General features: G+C 49.8%; 1 long non-coding RNA gene across 1 annotated transcript; it reads right to left on the bottom strand.

Annotated features, from left to right (window-relative positions):
- Positions 1 to 2,559: 2,559 nt before the first annotated feature.
- On the bottom strand, positions 2,560 to 8,537 carry LOC121483874. The gene is made up of 3 exons (XR_005985879.1): positions 8,477 to 8,537; positions 3,601 to 3,867; positions 2,560 to 3,316 (listed from the first exon to the last, which is right to left on the bottom strand). It is a non-coding gene; the product is annotated as an uncharacterized LOC121483874 (long non-coding RNA).
- Positions 8,538 to 21,429: the final 12,892 nt, after the last annotated feature.

The raw sequence follows: 21,429 nt of genomic DNA, 5'->3' as shown, positions 1-21,429 counted from the left end.
GGAGGAGGGACGCCGTAGAGAGTGGACAGTTTATTCTCTGATCTTGGTACGGGCAACGCTGTAGGGCTTGAACTCTGTGGGAACCAGGAAGGTTTTCTTCCGTTTTCTCATCGTCAGTTTTGGCAGGTTGCCTTTTAGTGATCGATCGATCCGATTGAAACAAAACAAAACAAAACAAAACAACACAACTTTTTTTTTTCCTTTTTGTAAAGATTCTGTTTATTTTCTCCTGAGACACAGTGAGTGAGAGAGTCGGACACACAGGCAGAGGGAGAAGCAGGCTCCATGCTTGGAACCCGACGTGGGACTCTGATGCCGGGCCTCCAGGATCAGGCCCCGGGCTGAAGGCGGCGCTCAACCGCCGAGCCACCCGGGCTGCCCACCTTTTTCTTTTTCTTTTTTTCTTTTAATTTTTTTTTTATTTTCAGAAGATTTTAGGTGTATGCGATGTTTACACCCAGGTTAGGGCTCATCCTCGCAACCGAGAAATATAGAGTCCCACACTCCACCGACAGTGCCAGCCAGCAGTCACGCACCCCTTCATCGATTTCATTTGTTCATTTGCTTGCTTGCTTGCTTGCTTGCTTGCTTGCTTCCTGGCTTGCTTATGTATACATTCATTCAGCCGGTCAGTCGGTCAGCCGATCAGTTCAGTCAGTCAGTCAGTCAGTCAGTCCTTTTAATTAATCATTCATTCTTTCCTGTTTTAGAGGTGTTCTTTATTTATCCATGAGAGACACACAGAGACAGGCATTGACAGACGCAGAGAGAAGCAGGCTCCCCGCGGGGAGCCCCAAGTGGGAGCCGGGGCCCCAGGACCCCAGGATGATGACCTGACCCCAAGGCAGATGCTGAACACGGAGCTACCCAGGCGTCCCCGTTGCTTGACTTTTCAGGGGAGGCAGACAGGCAACGTGCATTCAGTGGCACGGAAATAGAGCCCAACTAGTGCTGAGTTTTCTGTGAGCCGTTTGGCCCTGGGTCAGTGTGAAAGCCAATGGAGCAGGGCCCAGAAACGTTCAAGGCTGAGAATTTCCTTCCTCCATAATCATTTCACAGACACTTAATTGAAAGTGGTATCTACCTATCGTATGGCAAACGTCTTTCTCTGTTTGGGTTCTAGCCAAGACCCAGAGAGTCGAAGCCCCCAACCTCACGGACTGAAAGTCCGCACTGAAACTGAAAGTCGCCAGTTGGATGCAGAGATAGTTAGGCAGGCAGGCAGGCAGGCAGGCAGGCAGGCAGAGCCGGAAAGGCAGGCGCCACACCGGTGAGTCCAGGTGTGAGGAATGTGGGATCGCAGGGCAGCTGGGTCGCAGCCTGGTCCGGATCCGCCCGGGTCAGTAGCGTTTCCTGACACAGGACGGCAGGACGGGGCGCCAAAGAGGGGCCTTGGGGTGGCTTTCCTCCTCCGCCTCCTTGGGATGGGGACATCTGCCCCACTCGGGGCATGCCCCGCACCCGCCCACGCGCCCACCCCCACACGCTGGCCACCGGTCGGTCCCGCAGGCGCCTGCCTTCCGAACCACCCGGGCTGCACCGGTTCCATGTCCGGTTCCGGTTCCGGTTCCGGCCCAGGCTCCGGCCCCAGGCAAGGGCGCACTTGCAAATATCATCCATGGGAGGCTTCCTGCTGCCCTCACTCCTACAGATCCGGGACACCGGAGGGTGGGGGGGTGGGAGCGGTTCCCAGATGGGATGTAGAAATGTCCGCCAACCGAAACCCGTCCTTCCCGCGTCATCTCCCCACGACGTGACGCGACACCCTGTGCGGTGTGTGGAGAGAGACCCTTTGTCTCGCCGCCACCGCTACAGCAACCGAGGACAGTCCTCAAACAGGAGCACGGTCCCATGAGCATCGGTCCCATCTGAACCTATTCCCTAGTTGGGGATCCTAGGGTGTGTCTAGGGATAGACCTGGAGCACGAGGTCCTGTGTGTGGGAACCAGATGAACGAACGCGCAAGACCGTGGGTGGCGGTGGGAAGGAAGAGGTGCGGACGAGGTGTGCCCGGGTGGCATACCCGCGTTTGAGCGGCTGCCTTCCACTCGGCTCCCGGCATCATCACAGCGTTTTGGGGATCCAGCACCGCACCGGGCTCCCCGCGTGGAGCCTGCTTCTCCCTCTGCCTGCCTCCCGGCCTCCTTCTGTGTGTCTCCCTTGAATAAATACAGTTTATTTATTCATTTATTTGTTAAAGATTTTATTTATTTATTTATTTATTTATTTATTTATTTATGAGAGAGAGAGAGAGAGAGAGAGAGAGAGAGAGGGAGAGAGAGAGAGAGAGAGAGAGAGAGAGAGAGAGAGAGGCAGAGATCCCATGCCCGATCAATACAGTTTAAGAAATTAAACTTAAGGGATCCCTGGGTGGCGCAGCGGTTTGGCGCCGCCTGCAGCCTGTGGTGTGATCCTGGAGACCCGGGATCCAGTCCCACATCGGGCTCCCTGCATGGAGCCTGCTTCTCCCTCTGTCTGTGTCTCTGCCTCTCTCTCTCCCTCTCTCTCTCTCTCTCTCTCTCCCTGACTAAAAAAAAATCCTTAAAAATAATGAATGAATGAATGAATGAATAATAAATGAATGAATAAATAAATAAATAGATAAATAAATAAATAAAATTTTAAAAATTAAAAAAAAGAGAGTTAAAAAATGGAATGGACAGATAACTTGGCGAGGAGGATGTGTGAAGGTATGTAATGCCGCTGAGCGACTCTAGGCTTAGAAAGGGTTACAAGGTTCCACCGTAGGTGACGCCTGTCTTTTGGACCACAACCGAAACACAAAACAAGACCCCCTGTCCCTGGCTCAGAGTAAGGGAGTTCCTGGGTCAGGCTGGAGGGGGTTCCTGTGGTCCGCAGAGTGCAGAACCCCGGTTCAGCCATCTGGACTCTTTTCTTCCTGTCCTCGGAGACAGGCGTGGTCGCAGACGGCACACGCCTGTAAAGGCAAGGCCAGAAGGAAGAACTTCAGCATCCCTTTGGCTCTTCTTTTCTGTTCTTCCGGTTGTTGTGGTTCCGGTGTTGTTGAGCCTCAGCATTTCCAAGCACCTTGTAGGGGCAACCTGGGAGGCTCGCTGAGGTAAAGCAGCCGACTCTCGGTTTCGTCCGCCAGGAGGTGGCACTCTTGACTCGCCCAGTGAGGCCGTGGCGACCTCTGGAAGGAAGGTATCAGGCTCAGGGTTTCCGAGGGGCTCGGCTGGCTCCCCGAGAAGTGGATCTCAGTGTCTCCAGGCTGTCCGATCCTATCTGAGTCTTAGGATGCGATTCCAGGGGCCCGTGGCCCACTCGGTCAGTAGAGAGCACGGCTCTTGACCTCCTACGTTGGGAGTAGAGATCACTTTGACAAATGGACCCCGGGGGGGGGGGGGGGGGGCGGGGGGCGGGGAGAGGGGAGGGGAGGGTGGAGGGGAGGGAGGAGGGGAGGGCGGCGTGGGGACTGGGGGAGGTCGAAAGAAAGAGAAACAGACGCCATTCTACTCAGGGAAGGCCTTGGTGATACAGGGGATCCTTCCAAAGGTGGCTGGTTACAATGAGAACGGATTCCCACCGACCTTCTGAAGAGGATTTAACAATCGCCAAAAAAAAAGGAAGATGACTCACTGAGAGTTTCTGAACTCTGTTCAGGGTTTCTTGGAACTCATTCAGTTCCACGTTGTTCCTTTCTGTTCGGCTTCCATGCAGCTTTTTCATTAGTTCCGGCAACTCCTACTGTATGTAGTTGGACGATCTCAGGATGACCAGACACCGGGATTCGTCCAGAGTGATTTCCGCGAATCTTCTGAAAGGCAGACCGTATTGTTGCAAGACCTTCCGAACAACACCTGCACGTGACAGGGAGGTCACCCACGGATGGACGGATGGACGTGCCTAAAGACCCGATGAGAATTCATTATAATGCAGTCGAGAGGAAAATCCGACCAGTTTCTGTCACACACACACACACACACACACACACACACACACTCACACACAACACACACAGGCACACACGCAGAGCATTTAAACAGTTCGAATGTGGAGTGATGGCACTCTACCAGGACACGTTACAAGTTTAGGAATTTCATTTCATGTTTGGAACACCGGCAGCATTCACCCACGCAATATAATCTAAGAGGGCTTATGATTCTTTGTCTGACAGTGCTTCTCATGGTCCTTCCCATAACAGGTAAACGACCTATAGTAGTCAAGAGACTCTATTTAGGGTTTGGCATTCTGGGATCCGCTGAGAATCCACGAACGGATGAAGGAACCAGTAGACAGACAGCCAGGCAGCCAACCAGCCAACCAAAAACATCTCAGAAGTTTTCAAGGCACATGCCTACAAAGGATCACGGATCATAACAAAACGGAAATCTTCATTGTCTCTTTCGCCAAGGTGGCCCCTAGGAGATTCTACAGGTGCTCTTAGAGTTGTCCCCCAAAATGAAGCTCCTTTAACGTGGAGAAGTGTTCACTCTTACGTAGGGGAAGACCGGATAAAAACGAATCCAAAAAATAAAATAAATAAGTAAATAACAGAAAAAGTTAAACAACAACAACAACAACCACCAAAAAAAAAAAAAAAAAGGAATCTAAAAACCTTGCTGTTCTGGGCAGGTAAAGGGAGAAACACACACACACACACACACACACACACACACACACACCCAAAAACAAACAAACAAAAAAACCCCAACCAAACCAAACCAAACCAAGCCAAGCCAAGCCAAGCCAAACAAACAAACAAAAAAGCACATTGTCTTTGTCTTTTCTTCTCTGTTCACACTCTTATCAAGAGTAGACTACCAATGCAAGAGAATCTCGTCATTTTAGCAGAGAGAAGAGCCAAATCTCAGTTGTACACCAGTATACTAGTAAAACCCACTTCTCCCAATCTCAGTCCGTCCTGACCACGCCTACAATTACTTTTCAAAGAGTCTGCTTCTGGGACGCCTTGGGTGGCTCAGCGGTGCTGGAAGGTCTGCCTTTGGCTCAGGGCCTGATCCCAGGGGTCCTGGGATCCAGACCTGCATCGGGCTCCCCAGTGGAGCCTACTTCTTCCCCTGCCTGTGTCTCTGCCTCTCTCTCTCTCTCTCTCCCTGTCTCTCTCTCTTTCTCTGTCTCTGTCTCGCTTTCTCCGTCTCTGTCTCTCTTTATCTCTCTGTCTCTCTCTCTGTCTCTCTTTATCTCTCTGCCTCTCTTTTCTCTGCCTGTCTCTCTCTGTGTCTCTCTCCCCTTCTCTCTGTCTCTGTCTCTCTTCCTTTCTCTCTCTCTCTGTCTGTCTCTGTCTCTCTTTGTCTGTCTCTGTCTCTCTCTTTGTCTCTCTGTCTCTCTCTCTCTCCCATGAATACATAAATAAAATCCAAAAAAAAAAAAAGAAAACAAAAAACAAATCTCAAAAATCTCCTTCAGAAATCCCTTCTATAATTTCTTTTTCCGTTCCGTCAGTCTTTTTTTTTTTTAATTATTTATTTTTGATAGTCATACAGAGAGAGAGAGAGAGAGAGAGAGGCAGAGACACAGGCAGAGGGAGAAGCAGGCTCCATGCACCGGGAGCCCGACGTGGGATTCGATCCCGGGTCTCCAGGATCGCGCCCTGGGCCAAAGGCAGGCGCCAAACCGCTGCGCCACCCAGGGATCCCCCGTTCCGTCAGTCTTAAGTGTTCTTTCTCTAAATAGCTGGGCTTTGGGACGCCCGTGTGCCTCAGCCTTTGATCGTCTGGCTTGGGCTCAGGGCGTGATCCCAGACTCCTGGGACTGAGTCCCATATCAGGGTCCTCGCATGGAGCCTGCTTCCCTTGTCTCTGCCTGTCCCTGTGTCTCTCATCTCATGAAGAAGTAAATAAAATCTTAAAAAAAAAAAAAAAGCCAGAGTCATTTCAGGACAGATTCATTTTCTTTAACCACCACCACCACCACCACCACCACCACCACCACCCGCATTTTCTACATGTCTCCTACTATCTCACACACAGAGGTTGTTTTCCTTGTCGTTAACCAGTAGTCTCGATTCCATGTGGCAGATTTTTAAAAATTGTACTTATTTTACACTTTTTGAGCGAGGAGAGAGGAGAGAGAGAGAGAGAGAGAGCACTTTGTGAAGGGGGAAGGGAGAGAGAGAGACAGAGACAGAGACATAGGCAGAAGCAGGCTCCCCACAGGGAGCCAGATGTGGAAATGGGTCCGGACTCGGACACTCCCCCCCCCCCCCCGCCGCCCCAGAATTGGGCCCTGACCCAAAGGCCAATGCTCAACCCCTCAACCGCTGAGCCACCCAGGCGGCAGACTGTTAACTCCTAGAAACCTCAGTCTCTGGTGAAAAGCCAGTAGGAACCACGGGCACATTGCCTATCATACCAGAAATCCTTAGATTGTCAAATGGATGAATACATGTGATAGTTTTTAGAAACACGTGTGTGTGTGTGTGTGTGTGTGTGTGTGTGTGTGTATGCGTATGTATTGTTGGGCTGGCTGAGAGACAGGGGCACCCAAAATGGCGGACATCTCAAACTGGGTCAAAATGGCTGATCTTCCCGTCAAAGCAGCAGCCCTGACCACCACATCATCTCCAGTAAGTCGAAGCCTAGATGGGAAACCGAAACTTTCCATCCAGGACTTTCCAGCCAGGAACCACCCCCACCCCCACCCCCACCCCCTCCCCCGATACTACCCCCCACCCCACCCCCCCAGCCAATCACCTAAGGACACAGTGTTCCCTTGTCTAATTTGGCAAGGGACCCACCCGGATCCAGAGCCGGAACCAAGAAGGCTTAAAAACCCCCACAGTCCCCAACCCCGCGCGACTTCCCTGTCTCTGGCCACCTCTCCGAGTCATGGAACCTCGCCCAGGAGCGCTCCCCATTAAAGCACTCTCGAACCTACTGCCTGGCTCTGCTGGTTTTTTGTTATTTCTCCGCTGTTCATTTTGTAAAAACCTAACATGTAGGACACAAATTTTTTTTTTTTTAAGATTTGATGTGTGTGTGTGTGTGTGTGTGTGTGTGAGAGAGAGAGAGAGAGAGAGAGAGAGAGAGAGAGAGAGAGGCAAAGACACAGAGGGAGAAGCAGGGTCCAATGCAGGGAGCCTGACGTGGGACTCGATCCCGGGACTCCAGGATCACGCCCTGGGCTGAAGGTGGCACTAAAACGCTGAGCCACACGGGCTGCCCTGTATGATACAATTGTTAAGGAAGCACGAAACAGGGGATCCCTGGGTGGCTCAGCGGTTTAGCACCTGCCTTCGGCCCAGGGCGTGATCCTGGAGTCCCGGGATCGAGTCCTACATCGGGGGTTCCTGCAGGGAGCCCGCTTCTCCCTCTGCCTGTGTCTCTGCCTGTGTGTGTGTGTGTGTGTGTGTGTGTGTGTGTATGTCTCATGAATTGTGAATTAAAATTTAAAAAAAGAGGAAGGAAAAAAGAAACAAACAAACCTGAAACACGTTTACTAACACACCCAGGTATCTGCAGGTTTCCTGAATCAGACAAAAGAGAAACACAAAAACTGAGGTGGGGGGAGGGGAGAAGGAAGAAAAGGGCAAGGGGTGGAGGAGGAAAACACAACACCACCAAACAAAAAAAAAACCCCTTGGGTGTCTCATTGACTCACACTCTAGTATTTTACCTTCTGTTGGAAAGACAGACGCCAGGTATCCGGTGAACTGAACCCAATTTATCAATTAAGCTAGTTACACCTTCAAAGTTCCAGGTCACCAAAAATTTGGGAAGGTATTGTAAAAGTTTAACCTATAGACCTTTTTTCATCTTTTTCTTTCTTTCTTTCTTTCTTTCTTTCTTTCTTTCTTTCTTTCTTTCTTTCTTTCTTTCTTTCTTTCTTTCTTTCTTTCTTTCTTTCTTTCTTTCTTTTTTTACCTGCTTGCTCGTAACAAGGAAAAGTACACGAGACAGACAAAATCGATCATTTGAAGTAGTATCCTAACCCTAATCCAAACGCGTACCCTTACCCTAACCCTAAACCAAACCAGTACCCTAACCCTAACCCCTAACCCCTAACCCTAACCCATTCCCTAACCCGTTCCCTAACCCTAACCCTAAGCCTAACCCCTAACCCTAACCTGTTCCCTAACCCTAACCCTAACCCGTTCCCTAACCCTAACCCGTTCCCTAACCCGTTCCCTAACCCTAACCCGTACCCTAATCCCTAATTGTACCCTAAACCTAGCCCAAACCCCTGCCTTAAGCCCTAACCCTAAACTTCAACCCCATCCCCCGCTGTATCTCTGAACGTATTCCCTCCCCCATCCCTTAACCCTAAACCCTATAACCTATCTGTAACATCACCCTTATCCATTCCCTAACTCAGTTTCCTAATCCCAAATCCGTACCTTACTCCTAACTCTTGACCCTTCCCCCATCTCTCACCCTAACCAGGAACTCGAACGCATAACCATGATCACTAATCCATATCATCTAATTTCACCCTAACCACATATTGCTCACCCTAAACCCTAACCCTATCTCAATTGTCCCCATTCACTTACCTTGTCGTTCTGAGTAGCTGCTGCTGACGTGGATGTGATGTGACTCCGAACAGCGCCTCCAGGGTCCTCCAGCGGGTCCTGAGGAAGCCGGACTCCTGTCATGGCAGACGTGGCCCCATGTCTTCCTGAGTCATAGACAGCAGGTCCTGAGGACGAGGGGGGTCCTGTCACTGTGGACTATGTCTCACATCCTCCGGAAGCCTCCCTGCGGGTTCTGAGGAGGCCAGGTTCCTGTCACCGTGGACGCGGCCCCACATGGGACTGAAGCCTACCCGCCGGTCCTGAGAAGGCCGGGGCTCCTGTCAGTGTAGACCCGGCCCCACGTCATCCCGAAAACTCACCGTGGGTCCTGAGGAGGCCGGGGCTCCTGTCAGCGTGGACGTGACCCTACATCTTCCCGAAAACTCACCGCGGGTCCTGAGGAGGCTGGGGCTCCTGTCAGCGAGGAAGCGGCCCCACATCTTCCTGAAGTCTCACCGTGGGTCCTGAGGAGACCAGGCTCCTGTCAGCGAGGACACGGCTCCACATGGTCCTGAAGCCTACCTGCGGGTCCTGAGGAGGCCGGGGCTCCTGTCAGCCTGGACGCAGCCCCACGTCCTCCTCAGGCAGCCAGAGCACAGACCGGCTCCTGTTACTGCTGACGGACGAGGCCTACTGCGTACACACGCCCCCTGACTCGGGCCTGGGCTCAGGCGCTGAAGGAGGCGGTGAGGGAGGCGGCGTCCCCAGGCCCAGAGCGGGACCTGCCTCCTTCCAGGCTCCAGCTGAGACCTATTGAAGAAACCCAACCCCACCCCCCCACCCCCGGGGAAAATTTAGGACCACGCCTAACCCAGAGGCAGCACATCCAGGCGCCTTCCCGGAATTTAAGCAACGAAAAACATTCTGTGGTTTTTCCGAGAAAAGAAAACCATTCCCCCCCCACGCCCTGACTGGAAAGTCCCTGAACATGTTCATGTTGACCTTCAAAGAAATCAATCCTGTCTTCACCCGAATGCTATGCTAATCCCGCGGTTTGCCTTTAAAAGATGCCTGTAATTGCCAATCGGGGCTCTTCCACCTTTGAGGCCGAGGGCCCATTTGCGCAAACGTTCAATAAAACCCTCTTGCTAGGGATCCCTGGGTGGCGCAGCGGTTTAGCTCCTGCCTTTGGCCCAGGGCGCGATCCTGGAGACCCAGGATCGAGTCCCACGTCGGGCTCCCGGTGCATGGAGCCTGCTTCTCCCTCTGCCTATGTCTCTGCCTCTCTCTCTCTCTCTTTCTGTGACTGTCATAAAAAAAAAAAAAAACCCTCTTGCTAGTTGCATCTGCCTGTCTGGGGTCTGAGTCTCTGGGGCGTCTACCGGGACACGTTGGCCCCCGTGAGCTAGGGTCCAACACTATGAGCTTCGGAAACGTCGTGCTGAAATGGAGCACAACACCCGGCTTCCCCAGAAATACTTAAGGACAAGGAATTGGAGCCCACAGGACGCGAAATGAAATGTGGACCAGACTTTTACCGTGTCCGCCAAGACTCACTCAACCCTCTTCCACTGTGGGCGGGACTGCGGGCTGGTGCAGCTGCCCTGGAAACAGTGCCGAGGCTCCTCAGGAACTTACCGATAGAGCTGCCCTGCGACCGGCAGGTGCACGGCCTGGAGCTCACTCTGAAGATACAGATGCAATGAAACGCCGGGCGGGACACCTGCGCCCCGATGTCCACAGCAGCCGGGTCCACAGTAGCCACACTGAGGGAGGAGCCTCGGTGCCTTCAGACAGATGATGGATAGAGGATGGGAGATAGATGATGGTCATAGAGAGAGGAATGGTACTGCTATCAAAGAGAAGGAAATCTTGCCATTTGCAATGACGCGGATACAACTAGAGGGATCCTGTTAAGTGAAATAAGTCAGTCGGGAAAGACAATGACCCTATGGTGTCATTCATAGGTGGAATTAAAGAAGCAAAGCAGATGAACATCTGTGAAGGGAAGGAAAAACGAATAAGATGAAAACAGATGCAGGAAATACAGACTCTGAATCATTGGAAACAATCTGAGGGTCGCTGGAGGGGAACGGGGGAGGGGATAACGGGGGATGGGCACGAAGGACGGCAGGTGATGTCACGAGCACTGCTGTTCTCTCCAACTGGTGAATCCCTGAATTCTACCTCTGAAAGTATAATACACTATACATTAATTAATTGGGTTTAAATTAAGTTAAACAAAATCAGTTGTATCAGAGCACATTTCCTTCTGGACTCCCTGTTCTGCTCCTTCAGCTTATGCTGGAACCACCCCCTGTGGGTCTAAGTAGGCGCCACACCTCCTGCCTGGCCCAGCCCAGGGCTAGAACTCACGACCCCGAGATCAGGACCTGAGGTGAGGTCAGGAGTCCATGCTTAACTGACAGAGCCAGCAGGGGGCCGAGAACCACACTGCTTTATCCTGTGTCTCTGTGACATCCTTCGAAATAGGAAAGTGCTGCGTCCCACTCTGTCCTGCTTTTCCAATACTGATTTGCTGTCCGGGGTCATTTGTGGGGGCTGACGGATGTTAGGGTTTGTTTGTTTGTTTTCCTACTTCTAGGATCTACCACCATGATTTTGATAGGAATGACATTGAAACCGAGGGTGGCTTCAGGAACTGTGGACATTTTCACAAGAGGAGGCTTCCACCCCACGAGCCCAGGACGGCCTCCCAGAGCCTGGTATGGCTCAGTGCACAAGTCTTGTGCTCCTTTCGTTCAGTCTCATTATTTAGTCTCTGTGATGCTCCTGAGAAGGGAGTCACGTCCTTCATTTCGTTCCTGAGTGCTCATTGTCAGGACGCAGCAAGGCTACTGAGCTCTGTAGGTTCAGTTGGTGTCCCATGAATTTACTGAATTCAATCATTAGTTCTAACAGGTTTTGGTGGGGGCTCTCGGGTTTCCTGTTTCTAGCACCGCGTCTTCAACAAATAGGGACAGTGTGACGTCCCCCTTCCAGGAGTGGAACCTTTGCTGTTTCCTGTCTGTTGACTACATTAGGACTTCCAGCACTGAGAGGGGACCTCCTTGGCTTGTTCCTGCTCTTAGGGGAGACGATTTCAGGTTTTCACCCTTGAAGACGATGTCAGCTGCGGGCCTTCCTAGCGGAACTTTATTCTGTTGATTGACATTTCCTCAAAACCCACTAGGCTTTTGATGTTGTACTTTGTCAAATGCTTTTTCTGCAACTCTTGAGAGGATCGTATGCTTTTTGTCCTTTCTCTCGTTTTTCTTTTTTTAAAGATTTTATTTATATATCCTTGAGAGACATACAGAGAGAGCGGCAGAGAGAGAAAGGCAGAGACACGGGCAGAGGGAGAAGGGGGCTCCGTGTAGGGAACCCGACGTGGGACTCGATCCCGGGACTCCAGGATCACGCCCTGGGCTGAAGGCAGGCGTTAAACTGCTGAACCACCCGGGGCTGCCCCATGTCCTTTCTCTGGTTAATGTGATGGATCCTGCTGACTGATGGACAGAGGGGCCGTGGGTAGGACATGGGCAATGTAGATGAACGATAGTAACAGCTATAAGCGTCTGGATCGTAAATAAAATAAGTCACAGAAATTTAGAAAGTACAGCCTAGGGAATGGAGTCAGTACTGTTGTGACAACTTTGTACGGGGACAGACGGTGACGCCGCTTCTCGTGGGGGGAGCTGAATAAGGCACAGAATTGTCAAGTCACTAGTTGTAGCCCTGAAACTACTGTCACGTTGTGTGTTGACTGTACTTCAATAAATATCAAGGAAAAGGGGTTTCTGGTAGGACTCCCGGTGGGTCCGTGAAAGGCATTTACAGGGTCCTTACACACACGAAGGCACCTCTGCAGAGGGGATAAAGATGCTCACGTGACTTCATGTTAATTTTTAGAAGATTTACTTGAGAAAGGGTGCAGTAGGGAGGGGCAGAGGGAGAGGGGGAAGCTGGAGCGGACTCCTCACCCAACGGAGCCCGAGCCCCACGCGAGGCTCCACGCCACAACCTCAAGATCCTGACCTGAGCCAAACTAAAGAGTCGACGTGGAACCGACTGAACCATGCAAGAGCCCCTCGAATGTTAAGTGCAACCCCATGCTGTGAACTCTGGGGGTCGGGGGGACATCTGTGACCCCCAGTCTACCTAGAATGGTGGGAGGCCTGCAGGGCCCAAGGATGGGAACTGAGGATGTGGGAAGGTGCCTGCATCCCCCTCCCGCCTGGCGTGGGGACAGGACCCTCCCCCCGGGACCCTCCGCCTTCAGGGTGAAGGGCTAAGTGCTGATTGGACCCCGCCTGCCCACAGTCATGATGCGGGACCCCACTGTGGGCGGAACTGTGCCACCCCCGGGTTCCATCGCTGCATGGCGCTCACTGTGCGTCTGCAGAGCTTCGGAAGCACTCGTGCTCTGGATCTGGCTCACAGCGACCGGACTCTCCCGCTCTCCCCAGTAGCTCAGTACTCCCACTCTCCTCAGTACCCCCACTCTCCCCAGTACCCCCACTCTCCCCAGTACTCCCACTCTCCCCAGTACACCAACTCTCCCACTCTCCCCAGTACCCGGTGCATAAAGAGGAGGCGCTCACACAGCGACAGGTCACAGGTGAGTGGCCGCTGATGCCTGCTCCCCGGGGGCCACTCTGGGGCCTGTGGGTCTGGGTGGGGGCGCTGGCCTCCCAGGCTGGGGTCCAAAACACCCCGACCCCAATGAGATGACCGTGAACAGCTCCTGCAGCCCTTCCACAGCCCCATGGGGTGAGGGCGGCCCCCTAAGGCCCTGTCCAGGGAAGGAGGCTGCAGTCAGAGACCGGCAGCTCCCTGGAACCCCCGCTCCCCTGTAAGGCCTGTGCTATGCAGGGAGACCCAATACATGACCTTTCCAGCTCGTCCTAGATGCATGGACCCCGACAGGGATGACACCCCACCCCCCGCCCCACCATGTGGTGAGGGGAGGTCAGTCAGGGCCTGCTGGGTCCCCCTGGCCTGTGAGCAGGCTTGCTCTTCATGCACTGGAATGTGGGCGGAGTCCCTGGTGCTCCCCCCAGGCCCCCCCTCAGGATATTCAGGCATCCTTGCCCTCAGGGTGGGGAGTGTGGTGGCACTCTTGCTGGCATCAGGTTTTAATTTTGATGAAGTCCAGTCCATTGCTTTCTCCCCTCGGTCGTTGTGTTTGTGGAATCTCAGAGAAACCTTCGATCTCCCCCGGGCTGAGAGACATCACCCCGAGCATCAGAGCATCAGATCGGCATTCGCCAGAGCCTCCTGGGTCCTCCGCCCGTGTGCTCCTGATACCGGGGTGGGAGCGGTCTGTGATCCCAGGGTGATGGCGTGTCCTGGGACAGTGGCTGGGAAGGTGGACTGTAGGTGGGCGAGCAAAAGACAGGCAGTGAGGGCCCGTGTGTGATGTTCCAGCCCAGCCTGTGTCCCTCAGGGCTATGGGGTTGTCTCTGGCTCCGGTCAGACGGACGGGGACCTGCCCACAGGGAGCACCCGGACGCATGTGTCCTCGGAAGGTATTCATGTGCCGTCATTCTTCGATGTGTTTGGATTGCAGCACCGTGCAGGAGGACTCAGAGAACCTACTGGCCTTGCAAAGGGCCAATATCGTGGCCCAGTACCATTAGGTAAGGCCCAGAAGGGACCATAGACAATACACACTCACGATAGGGGAGACCATACGATCAGAGCCAAGGATGAGTCAGGTCAGCCCAGACAAGGACCATAGTCACCAGGAACAAGTGAGACCCTGGGGATGGTCCTGGTGTCAGTAGCAACTAAGGGTCCATTCTGGATCCTAGTCATTGGTAGCTGAGGAGCCCAGTCACCAGGTACGGTGAGGCCCAGGTGGGGACCACAGTCACCAGGTCCAGATGAAGTCCATAGCTACCATGTCCAGGTGAGGCCTGGGTGGGGACCAGAGTCACCAGGTTCAGGTGAGGTGAAGGTGGAGACCACAGTCACCAGGTCCAGGTGAAGCCAATGTGGGGACTACAGTCGCCAGGTCCACATGAGGCCCGGATGGGGACCAGAGTCACTAGGCTCAGGTGAGGCCCAGTTGGGGACTAGAGTCACCAGGTCTGGCTGAGGCCCAGGTGGGAACCACAGTCACCAGGTCCAAGTGAGGCCCAGGTGGGAACCGCCTTGATAGAAATGCCAACTCTTCTCACTGTAGCATTCCAGCTGTTCTCTCTTTAAATATCAGGCTGAATTCATAGGTTTTTCAGGATGATTTGAAAGTTAGCTAGGTCATTTGGTGGGGACAGGTGACTTGGGGACCATACTCTTTGGCTGTCTTGCCCCTCTGACAGGGAATATTTTTAGCAGTGTACAGTAAAGTCTGTTTATTAAAAGTTGGTATTAATTTGTGTAAACAAATTCTGTAGGCTTCAAGCAACTGTGAATCACACATATCCACACTGGCTAGAATATTTTGTTAACTTGAGTTTCTAGATCATTTTCATTATGTGAGCGGTTTCTTTCCAAAACTAATTACCAAACGAAGTAGGGCAATAGGACAAGAGAAATAGCCAAACAACATGAGAAAAAAGAAACAGACAAAAAAACGCTAAGCATTTTTCTCCGGATGAGAGAAATCCTGATAGTGTAAGCTTTTTTCACCCTGCCCTGAGACAAACCAATTCCCTGACTCAGATGTTTCAGGAGAGAACTGGGTTTCTGATCCAGTAAATCGTGACTGCCTCTGGCACTTGGTTCCCATAGCTGTGGATGTGGCCTCAGACAAGCTCAGTGGTTTCCAGGCTGCACCTGGAGGGCTCTGAACATGCACCTTAGGGGCAGTTTGGGATCCATACCCTACAGCTTTTAATTGATAGGTACACCAACTCGCATAAAACTTTGCTAGAAAGAAGTCAAATTGTGTGTTTTAAGAAGAACTGAAAATGGGCAGCCTGGGTGGCTCAGCCGTTTAGCACTGCCTTCTTCCCAGGGCATGATCCTGGAGACCCAGGATGGAGTCCCACTTCGGGCTCCCTGCATGGAGCCTGCCTCTCCCTCTGCCTGTGTCTCTGTCTCTCTGCCTCTCTCTCTCTCTCTCTCGCTCTCTCTCTCTCTCCCTCTCATGAATAAATAAATAAAATATATTTTTAACAAATATATTGCAGGACAGCCACGGTGGCTCAGCGATTTAACGCTGCCTTCAGCCCAGTGTGGGATGCTGGAGATGCAGGATGGAGTCCCACATCAGGCTCCCTGCATGGAGCCTGCTTCGCCCTCTGTCTCTGTCTCTGCCTCTCTCTCCCTCTGTCTCGCTCTCTCAAATAATAAATAAATAAATAAATAAATAAATAAATAAATAAATAATAAATAAGAAAATGTATATTGCAGCTGTATTGGTATTTGCTATATTAATAAAGTGTGTTGTTTTTACATTTTATGGTGACTGGACCTAGCAAGTCTTTACATCAACAGCCATCACTTCTAGTCCTCATGACAGTGTTGCGGGACAGGCGGTATTATTTCCTTTTATAGATGAAATTGATGACCTCGAGCACATGCGGTTCCTTCCCTTTCTTTTTTCTGTTCAGAATATACGAGCTATAAGTGAGTAAATTGCAAGAAACCCACTTGCGGGATCAACACCTCTACTTTCCTCACATGATTTAAATATTTTTCTCAATTCTGAACTCCTTATCTACCTTACTACTCCTTTCAAATAACTTAGGATACGTTTTCCCAGGACTTGTTCAGAGAACCAGTTCCCTAAGTATGAATCAGTGACCTGAAACAGACCCAGCATACAGAGATTCTCCTATTTATTCAACACCATCCGTTTCCAAAAGAAGTCTATTTGGCCTTCTATATGGCAGGTACAGAGACAGGCTCCATCCCCACCGGGTTTCGATCTATGTCCCAGAGGACTACCTGTAGTCTTAATGCTGATTTCTGAGGGCAAAACAAGCAAGTCCACAGTTCTCCTTCATACTTCCCCAGAGGACCCTTGGGTTCTCTGCACAGAGCTGAACTGTTACCGAGTCATTGATCGTGTAGGTCAGTCACAGAGCAGCATTGCCATCCAAAACAAAAAGGAGGAAAAAGGAGTTTGGAAGTAATTGGGTCTCACAAATCATGGGGAGGGCACATTGAAACTGTGACAATGTTTCTTAGTGCACCTTTTCTCAGAGCCACATCTCTCCTGTTCTTGACTGAGGGACAGGAGAGTCTAGGTAGGGAGAAATAGGTAGGGGGCTACAGATTCAGGCTCACAAAGATCCTAAGGATGCTGAGATGTAAGGAAACCAGAAATAAAGAAACAAACGAGACCACCCTGTCCCAGGTATGGGTAGAGAGGGTCTTTTTTAGGACAGTCCTCTGTGCCCAACAAAGAATAACCAGACTCTAAAAAGAAGTAAACCGTTAAAGATGTTATCACTAGTCCTTACTCAAACCAAGACATCCCAAGAATGAGAAGGCCACAAGCTCCCTGATCAGTTCTAAATGAAAAACGGTCAGTGGAGGCCCATGTGGGCAACCCAGCCTGGGCCCCTCCCACTCCTGAGAGCTTTCTCGGTATCCTTGCTTAATAAACTCCTGTCACTTTACTTACTCTTCTTTGTCCACCAGATTCATTCTTCAACTCCGTGAGACAAGAACCTGACTTTCTCACTTCATTCCGCCTGCTGCACTTCTCTTACCCAAGCTCCCTGGGAAATTACTTCATTGGCTTAATCCCATCTCACTCTCCTCCTGCCTCATATCCTTTGGATTCTTCACCACCAAAGGCCAACGAACCAAGAGATGCAGGGAGGGAGAGAAGACCCAGGTGATAGGGGGAACTAAGGCCAAAGAAATATAGATTAAAATTACATCTGCTTTTTTAAAAAAAGATTTTGTTTATTTACTCATGAGAGACACACAGAGAGAGAGAGAGAGAGAGAGGGAAAGAAAGAGGGGCAGAGACAGAGACAAAGGGAGAAGCAGGCTCCCTGAGGGTAGCCCAATGTGGGACCCCATCCTAGGACCCCAGGATCATGCCCTGAGCCAAAGGCAGATGCTCAACCACTGAGCCACCCAGGCATCCCTACCATTACATTTCCTAACAAACTTGCAGTCCATAAACAAATACTTGAAACCGACAGAGTGGGACATTCTTCAAAGAATTCACAGCTGCCTGAATGTTAATGCTTTGCTAGAGGCCAAAAGCAACCCTTGTTTGCTGATAGCCAGACCACCAGGATCCATCTTTCACCTGTGAAAATCCTTTTGGAAACTTCTTTTATCTCTAGAGTCCCCACCCCACACGGCAACTTTAAAGTTTATAACCAAGGCTCCTCATGATCCTGATGAAGCTCTTCAGGCCCAGGGGTCCTGTCCCCATACTTTAATAAAAACACCTATTTGCATGGAAAATGTCTCAAGGATTCTCTCTTGACCACTGGCGCCTGGCCCACAGTACATCACAGGTACATCTCTGAGTTAATTGCATCGGCACATCAGGAAAGTACAGAAGATTTTTGCCTATCTTCTTGCATGACACATTCTGGAGGGGGACATTCCCGTCTGTTCGATCTGGGTTTTTCTCTTCCTGGGATATATAGCTAGCTAGCTAGGTAGATGATAGAGTGATAGATCTACTGATAGATCGATCCCAGGAACATGAATAGATGTTTATATAAACAAACATATAAACAGAAATCTATGTTTCCACTTAATATATTTATTATTCAATGTATTACTGATAATATAATAATTATTATCTATAAACAGAACTATAGATTTATATTTAAATATGCAAAATAAATATTTCTATATCTAATCTCTATACGTCCATATATAGATCTCCCTATAGAGATAGAGACAAAATGGTTAGAAATAGATGTGTGCAGAAAGAGAGAGAAATAGATATAGACCTATAAATATGCAGAGGATCTGCTTTCAAATTCTATCCAACGACCTCTCCTCACAGGCACAGGCAAACGCACACACACATACTCAAGAGCCTTCTGGTATGTGGCCATGACAGGAAATAACACCCCTTGAGATGCCATCTCTTCTCCAACTTAAAGGTGCCAGCCGTTTCTCCAAAGAAGACCTACACAGAGCGAGCAAGCAAGCACATGAAAATCTGCTCCACGTCACTTTTCATCAGGGAGATAGAAATCAAAACCACAATGAGATACCACCTCACACCAGTGAGAATGGGGGAAATTAACAAGACGGGAAACGACAAATGTGGGAGAGGATGTGGAGAAAGTGGAACACTCTTGCATTGTTGGAGGGAATGTGAACTGGAGCAGCCACTCAGAAAACAGTGTGGAGGTTCCTCAAAAAGCTGGATATGGAGCTATACTATAACCCACCAATTGCACTGCTGGGTATTTACCCCAAAGACACAGATGTAGTGCAATGACTGGACACTTGCACCCCAATGTTCACAACGGCAATGTTAATAGCCAAACTGTGGAATGAGCCTTGATATCCTGCAACAGACGAATGGATAAAGAAGATGTGGTCTGGGGATCCCTGGGTGGCGCAGCGGTTTGGCGCCTGCCTTTGGCCCAGGGCAGGATCCTGGAGACCCGGGATCGAATCCCACGTCGGGCTCCCGGTGCATGGAGCCTGCTTCTCCCTCTGCCTATGTCTCTGCCTCTCTGTGTGTGTGTGTGTGTGTGACTATCATAAATAAAAATTTTTTTTAAATTATAAAAAAATTAAAAAAAAGAAGATGTGGTCTATATATACAATGTATTATTATTTAGCCATCTGCAAGGATGAATACCTACCATTTTCATGGACATGGAACTGGAGGGTATTATGCTGAATAAAATAAGTCACGTGGAGAAAGAATTATCATACGGTTTCACTCTTATGTCGAATGTAAGAAACAGTGAAGAGGATCATAAGGGAGGGGAGGGAAACTGAGTGGAGAAAATTGAGAGAGGCAGTGTTGTCCCCAAGATTGCTAATCTGAGAAACCACCGAGGAGCCGACACCGATGCAAACACACGAGGGTTTATTTACAAGCTCGAGCTTGAGTCCAAGTGTACCCGACACAGCGGAGCAGGGACTTGGACCCCGAGACTAAGAGGCGTAGCAGCTTTATAGGGGCCAGTGGCCCATGGGATATGCAGAATGTTGCACAGTCATGTCGGTCCACACACAAGTGGCCGATTGAATTACATCTTACCCTATAGTATCCATTTGAGCTGGCCTATTACTTTGCTCGGAATTGGTGCACAGTTTTGGTGGGCACAAAGCAGGGTTACATGGTTATGAGCTGATTTCCGATTAGGGTGTGCCCAGCGGCTTGACTAGGGTGGGGCAGTGCCTTAAGCAATAAGCTGGTTACGTGGGGGTCACACAGCAGGTGGCAGGTGTAGCACAAAATGGAATCAGTACTGCTCTGCTTGTCCAGGGGTAGGGGATTTTTGTTAAATTTCCTGGGTCTCACAGAAGATAAACTATGAGAGACTCCTAACTCGGGGAAACAAAGGATTGCGGAAGGGGAGGTGGGTGGGAGGATAGTGTAACTGGGGGACGGACATTAAGGAGGGCAAGTGATGTGACGAACACTGGGTATTATACTACATGTTGACAAATTGAATTTAAATTAAAATTTTTTTAATTTAAATTTAAATTAAAAAAGGGTACTGGACGGCTCAGCCGTCCTCAGCAATTCATTTATGAAATGACCTTCATTAGATCATAAAAAGTTACGAATGTGAATGGAAAATGACCTGCAACTCCTTCCCAGTTCAAATAAATAAGTATTCTAAAAAGCAAATCAAAGTTCCAGAATGGAAAAATGCAAAAAACGAGGGAGAGGGAGAAAGAGAAATGAATTCACTTTTTGTGATATTTATTAGTGATGGTCCAATAATGACAAATCTGTGACTGTCATTAAAAACAAAGAGTTAGGGATCCCTGGGTGGCGCAGCGGTTTGGCGCCTGCCTTTGGCCCAGGGCGCGATCCTGGAGACCCAGGATCGAATCCCACATCGGGCTCCCGGTGCATGGAGCCTGCTTCTCCCTCTGCCTATGTCTCTGCCTCTCTCTCTCTCTCTCTGTGTGACTATCATAAATAAAGAAAAATTAAAAAAAACAAAAACAAAAACAAAAAAACAACAACAACAAAAAAAAGAGTTAATGAACGGTATGGAGACCGATCCCCTCAACTAACAGATAAGGAAACCGAGAAGACACGAGAAGTAATGCACACTGCTCAGTAATTCACACGGGTGGCAAGGCGCAAAGCCAAGACTCAATTCTGGTCCAGAGTTCTTTAAACGACCACAACACGTTAACGTCACAGCTTCAGGCTCATCTAGAATTAGAGTCACTTTAGCTCAATAAAACATTCAACCAAAGTAGTCTTTCTTCTGCCAGATAGTTACATTTCATGAAGCACCCTAAAAGGGATTCGAATTAGGTCTCCATGTGTGCCATCAGAATACTGCCTGATGAATTAATTAAACAAAGGTATTCCCCGAAAAAAACCTCAGCCATGAGACCTTGCCTACCCTTTCACTTTCCAAGTCTTCATGCTTCTATATCTAATTGCCTATATTTTCAGAGAAGCCAACCTTACTCAGATTAAGTTTGTCCAAGCCGAGAACTAAGTGCCAGGTTTAATATTTTTAAAACTCAATTTAAAAATAGTTAAACAGAGAATTTCAAATGGCAAACACTGATATTTACATCATCTACTCTTATAACTAACAGAAGGGGTAATCCTGAAACCTAGATGCAGTCGTACCTTTATATATGAAAGTATAAAAGCAGAAAGAGTAACCCAAAATTGTCTATTTCACAAATTCCTATCTAAACTAGTTATGTTCAATGGTGTCTGTCTTGATGCAACAATCTCTAGGAAGACCTTCTTCAGACCTAGCTCTACCACCAATAAGCGTGTGAACTTGGACAATCCAATCCTCCAGAACTCTCAGTTTCTTTCCTGTGCCTCAGAGGAGAGGACCAGAGCTGATGATCCCTCAGTTCCCTCTCAGACCTGAAATGCT

The sequence above is a fragment of the Vulpes lagopus genome, unplaced genomic scaffold (genome assembly GCF_018345385.1).
Source record: "Vulpes lagopus strain Blue_001 unplaced genomic scaffold, ASM1834538v1 ctg332, whole genome shotgun sequence".
Classification (NCBI taxonomy): Eukaryota; Metazoa; Chordata; class Mammalia; order Carnivora; family Canidae; genus Vulpes; species Vulpes lagopus.
The sequence above is the reverse complement of the archived record's forward strand: the minus strand, read 5'-3'. Positions and strand labels throughout refer to the sequence as shown.